We start from the raw sequence: 7,024 nt of genomic DNA, 5'->3' as shown, positions 1-7,024 counted from the left end.
TTAGCGGCTCAATCGTCTAGAACAATAGTTTGTTCACCAAGTCAATGTGTTTTTTTTTTTTTTAATTCCGAACCAAATATAATAGAACTAGACAACTGATTGGTTCCTAGGTTGAATGGTTCGACCACCCATATGGGAGGTTGTGCATTGAATTGAGTTAAGTTATGGTGATTGAGCTATGGTTGCAAATCATCACCTATGTTCTGAACAAGCTACTTGCAATAGCTCCACTTTATAGTCATTCCCTTCTTTTTTATTATTATTATTTATTTATTTTTTTTTTTTGCATTCGGAACATTAATATTGGCTTTTCGGATTTTCACCAAACACGACTTATATCAAATCTGTGTGGAGCCTAAGTTGTGTTTTGAATGGCCTCCCAAACGGGCACTAAAGAATAAACATAGGAAAATTTACTACCCAAGTGGGGCATAAAAAAATACCTCCACAAGCATTGTATTCATTTAAAAAATTCAAAATTTTATACCTTTCAATTACAAATCTCCGTCACCTCCCACCCTTTCATTACCCCTTGTACACTATGACTCTTGACCCTTTATGTAATGTATGTTTTGTTCAACCTTAAATATTTATTGGTTAATCATGCTTTTGTTTATTGTCACAGGTGGTGGAAGGTGGGCAGCATTTGCTTAAAAAGACCAAATAGCGGCGAAAGATTTGCAGTAAGTGCATAATTTCTTGCACAAGGAGATTTGGAAGTAAAAATGCTTTATTGGTTAACATAAGATGACAATATTCATGCACTAAAGTTATAGATGCGTATGGCAACCTATTGAAGACACGGAGGCGGAATTCCGTTAAATTTCAGTACATGCCTATAGTGGCTCAGGTGAAATACCCTTTTCTGCATTTGCAACATGATTAGATTCACCAACCTTTCAGGGTCCATTACATGACTAGTAACAATACCTGCATGAGGTGGTCTTAATAAATTGACTTGATTCCCATCTTTTGTGCATACTTTTTGGTTTCCTCTCCTCTATTCAAGGATTTGCAACCAATGGGATGTTAGCAAAGCTAAAACCATGGTTAGACCAATTGCGAAGAACCGGGTGCAGAAAGTCTTCATACCCATAAATGATCACTCTCATTGGCAACTAATGGTCATTGATATAGTATCTCTAAAGGCTGTTTGCTGCAGATAAAATGGTATGCATCCTCAACGTTATATAAGTCTTGTAAGGTTGCACTGCTAAATTGGTATCCTAACATTGTTATATTTTTTTTTTATCGCAGCATAGCAACAAATTTACAAGACGGTTCTCGGTGACATTATTAGTGGCATTGGTGGGTAGCCTCATGAACTTGCCGGTTGAGCTCCCTACCAAGAAGGTGGAGACAATTGTGGTGTTTTCGTTATATCTATGTCCGTGGCATTTGTGCATATACTGATTATTATGTCTGTAATTTGATGTTTATGATGTCGATTAATCCAAACTCATATGTTGTGTTTTCAAATATAGGACACGATTTGAATTATTTGATGGGAGACCGGTGTGCAACTACTACAGGGTAAACTAAGGTAGAATGCCCATACATCACATGAAGGCAAGCTACACCTTTCAAGGTGAACGGACCCGGAGTTTAGATGATCTGTCCTTGAGGCCTCTAGCACATGCACTATAATGATCATTGAGTCATTCCATCTTGGTATGTGCATAAAATAATACACCAAATGTGGATTACACTAAGTTGGGATACACAACACTATTAATCTCATGCAGACCACACGTTCACACCTATCAGCCGTGTTTTCCCACATCCGAAGGTGAACGAGCCCGGAGTTCAGATGATCCGGTCCCTGAGGCCTTCGGCACATGCACTATAATGACCATTGAGTTAGTCCATCTCGATATGTTCATACAACAATCCACCAAATTTGGACTACAATAGGCTGAGACACACAACAGTACTGATCTCATGCACAACACATGTTCACACCTAACCATCGCATCTGCCAGTGCCCGAAGGTGAATGGGCCCGGATTTTAAATGATCCGGTCCCTAAGCCCTCTTGCACATGCACTATAATGACCATTGAATCATTCGATCTCGGCATGTTCATACAATAATACACCAAATGTGGACTACACTAGGTTGAGATACACAACACTACTAATCTCATGCACACCACACGTTCACACCTATTGGTCGCGCCCACATGCGTCCGAAGGTGAATGGGCTCAAAGGTAGGCTGATCCAGTTCTTGAGGCATCCAGAACATACACAAGAATGACCTATGGGCCAGCCCATCTCGTTATGTGCATATAATAATCCATGAAATGTGGAATAAACTAGGCTAAGACACACAACAATATTGATCTCATGCACACCACACATTTACACCTATCCGCCGCGTTTGCCTGCATTCAAAGGTGAATGGGCCCAAAGTTCAGATGATCCGGTCTCTGAGGCCTCTAACACATGCATTATAATGCCCATTAAGTCAGTGCATCTCGATATATTCATGCAACAATCCACCAAATGTGGACTACACTAGGTTGAGACACACAACAGCTAGTAATCCCATGTGTACCACAAGTTCACACCTATCAACCACGTCCTCCCATGTCCGAAGGTGAGCGAGCTCTGACATAGGCTGATCCAGTCCTTGAGGCCTCTGGCACATGCACTATAATGACCATTGAGTCAGTCCATCTTGATATATTCATACAAGAATCCATCAAATGTGGACTACACTAGGTTGAGACACACAACACAGTCATCCCATGCACACCACGCACTCACACCTATCGACCGCGTCCGCCCGCGTCCAAAGGTGAACGGGCCCTGAGATAAGTTGATCCAATCCTTGAGGCCTCAGACACATGCATTATAATGACCATTGAATCAATCCATCTCGGTATGTTCATGCAACAATCCACCAAATGTGGACTACACTAGGCTGAGACATACAACAGCTAGTGATCCCATGCATCCCATGTGTTCACACCTATTGGACACATCCGCCAGTGTCTGAAGGTGAACAGGATCTGAGATAGGTTGTTCCGGTCCTTGAGGCCTTCGGCGCATGCACTATAATGACCATTGAGTCAGTCCATCTCGATATGTTCATACAACAAGCCACCAAATGTGGACTATAGTAGGTTGAGACACAAAATATTCATCCCATGCACACCACATGTTCACACCTATCGACCACGTTCACCTGTGTCCAAAGGTGAATGGGCCCTAAGATATGCTAATCCGATCCCTGAGTCCTCCAACACATGTACTATAATGACCATTGAATCACTCCATCTCGGTATATTCATGCAACAATCCACCAAATGTGGACTACACTAGGATATGACACACAACAATTAGTGATCCCATGCATACCACACGTTCACACCTATCGGCCACATCCATCGACGTCTGAAGGTGAGCAGGCTCTGAAATAGGCTAATCCGGTTCCTAAGGCCTCCAACACATGCACCACAATAACTATTGAGTCAGTCTATCTCAATATGTTCATAAAAAAATCTACCAAATATGGACTACATTAGTTTGAAACACACAACACAGTCATCCAATGCACACCAAACGTTCACCTGCGTCTAAAGGTGAACGGGCCATGAGATAGCCTAATTCAGTCCCTGAAGCCTCCAACACATGCACTATAACAACCATTGAGTCAGTTCATCTCGATACACTAGGCTGAGATGCACAACAGTTAGTGATCCCATGCATACCACATGTTCACACCTATCGGCCGCATCCATCCATGTCCAAAGGTGAATGGGCTCTGAAATAGGATGATCCAGTCCCTAAGGCCTCTAGCACGTGCACTACAATGACCATTGAGCCAATTCATCTCGATATATTCATACAACAATCCACCAAATGTTGACTACACTAGGCTGAGACACACAATACATTCATCCCATGCACAACACACGTTCACACCTATTGACCGCGTCCAAAGGTGAACGGGCCCTGAAATAGGCTGATCCAGTCCCTAAGGCCTTCAACACATACACTATAATGACCATTGAGTCGGTCTATTTTGGTATGCTCATGCAACAATCCACCAAATGTGGACTATAGTAGGCTGAGACACACAACAACTAGTGATCCCATGCATACCACACGTTCACACTTATCGGCTTCATCCACCCGCGTCTGAAGGTGAACGGGCCCTGAGATAGGTTGTTCCGGTCCTTGAGGCCTTCGACACATGCATTATAATGACCATTGAGTCATTCTATCTCAGTACGTTCATGCAACAATCCACCAAATGTGGACTACACTAGGTTGAGACACACAACAGTACTGATTCTATGCATACCTCACGTTCACACCTATCGGTCGCGTTCACTCACGTCCGAAGGTGAACGAGCCCTGAGATAGGCCGATTCGGTCCTTGAGGCCTCTAACACATGCACTATAATGATCATTGAGTCATTCTTTCTCAATATGTTCATACTATAATCCACCAAATATGTACTACACTAGATTGATGACACACAACAATAATCCCATGCATACAACACGTTCAAACCTATCGGCCACGTCTGAAGGTGAATGGGCCCTAAGATAGGCTGATCCGGTCCCTAAGGCCTCCGACACTTGCACTATAATGACCATTGAGTCAGTTCATCTTGGTATGTTTATGCAACAATACACCAAATGTGGACTACACTAGGTTGACACACCTCTATAATGTCTTATAATTTGTAATAAACCAACTTTAATTGTAAACATAATTCATTAGTAAAGCTATGATTCTTGTCGTACCTATGCCATTTTTTAAGAAAGATGCCTATACATCTTTTTTGGTAGTAATCAATGGTAGTTGTCAAAGATTTATATATGTTATGTTATGACTGGACAATATACAATCTAGATTTGATTTTATTGTTGTCCATTCCTACATATGGATATATGTATATATGAAGCATTTGGGAAGAGAAATCATTTGCTGTACAGGTGGATAAAGGTATTAATATAACACTTAAAGGACTAATCAAATAAAAATATAGTTATCAATAAAGTAAAATGAAACGTGTGATCCATTTATGTAAACCAATTACACACAAAATGCTTGATCTGATCATTGAGACCTAATCCGATTGGTGGCCACTTCACTCCTTTCGTGTATCGATATTCTGCATGTGTTCAACCTCGTGGCACAATTGCAAAATCTCACGTCTCACATCTCAATGCAAGATTTTCTGTCTTGACTTCCTTTAGTTCAGCTTCCAATTTAAGGCAAATGTGTTGGTATTCTTTCATGCGATCAAAGTTTGCATCCTTTATGTTGATCAGCTAGCGTAATTCAAGATATTGGATGGCCACTATGGCAGTCGTTTCAACCAATGCATCAAGCATATTAGTTGTATCCCCATAGAAGCTTCTCACTTCGCCCCACACAGCCACAGTGACCACCGCATAAAATTTGTTGCCCACCATATTTATAGTTCATCTTGGACATGGGATGTGGCAAGTAGTGGAAGTTCACCCAAGAATATCAAGAAAGGATATTTCAACTTCAAATGGCTCCTCCATTCAAAACAACTAAACAAGATAAAAAAAGGGAAGAACATGAGAAAAGTGAGACACATAAATGTAGAAAGAACAGTGTGTGGCTATTTTAATTTAGAGACCATAATACCTAATAAAAATGATAACCAATAAGTCAGTTAGTTAACCAATCGTCTGGTATTAACTAAACATATGAATTATATGAAATTTTGTAAAATAAAAAATGAAATACAAATTAGGAATGTATTTATATTGTTCTTATACTAAGTACAAATAAAAGTTTATGAGGTACTTGCCAAAATGTATGATATTATTTTTTAACACAAAAAATAATATTGTTACGACAATATAAAGGCCATTAAACGAGATTAGTTTGATTCCTAACTTAGAAAATAAGAGAAGAAATGCTTGTCGCTGCTTAGTTTGTCGCAGTCGTCCCAACAAGGTAGATGAAGGGAAATGCAAGATTTACAAAGAAAAATAAAGATACAAAAAGAACGAAAATGGAGAGAATGACAGAGAAGGAAGAAAGGAAGAGGGTTAGCCTTGCCTTGTCTTTCACTACTCAAATGAACAAGTTTGGTCTCCAAATGTGGCATGGAAATGAGTAAGTAACACTAGATTTTAGAAACTAAAAACGAATGATTCTTCTCTGTGTCTTCTTTGCAGAAACTCCATTATCTTCTTCAAACAAATGATTCTCTATAAGGTTCTCTTTGCAGCAGATCTGTTGTCTTCTTTAAAGTTCTCTACAAGGTTCTTTTTGTAGAACTTTGCGTCTTGTCGAACAAGAAGGAAAGTGGCGGTCCTTGAGAGAGATTTTTTTTTTCTTTTTCAAAAAGTTACTGCTGGTCCATTGCAAGATTGGACCGGTTTAATTACAGAACAAAAAGAGCACCGGTGATCGGAAGAACTGAAGAAGGACTTTGGATCAGTCAAAGGCTGGAACGAAAGTAAATATGGATAAGAGAAGAATAATTACCAAAGGATGGGAGGAGAGAGAAAATTTAACTGTTTTACCTTTAACTGGAGCGGGATCTTAAATGAGGTGTATTTCTGGGTTTTTCTATGAAGGATGGAGAGTCATAGCGTACAAGGGGCATTCCGGGTATTTCTTTATACTATGAAAGGATGGGGCAACGTGGATGTGGGCCAGTGGAATTGACAGAGACTTATAATTGAAAATATAAATTTTTGAAGTTTTTAAATGAGTACAGTGCTTTTGGAGGTCCCCTACCTGGGCGGTAAATTTCCCATAAACATAGCTTCTGTATTTTCCACGTTGGGTGCGACCCATCTCAAAACACAAGAAGTCATTATGCGAAAGCCCTCCTACATTTATTGACCTCCTTGCTACCCAAAAGCTATCTCTTTATCTCTCTCTCTCTCTCTTTGCCAACACCTGATACCCCAGCATTTAAACCATCCAATTGGACCGAGAATGTGAATGAATTAATTGATATGGGAAGGATTTGCAATCCCCATTTGGGTGGTGTGAACGTTACAGACATGAAAGA

The sequence above is a fragment of the Nelumbo lutea genome, chromosome 3, assembly GCF_056320005.1.
Source record: "Nelumbo lutea isolate HS-2025 chromosome 3, American lotus-T2T, whole genome shotgun sequence".
Classification (NCBI taxonomy): Eukaryota; Viridiplantae; Streptophyta; class Magnoliopsida; order Proteales; family Nelumbonaceae; genus Nelumbo; species Nelumbo lutea.
The sequence above is the reverse complement of the archived record's forward strand: the minus strand, read 5'-3'. Positions refer to the sequence as shown.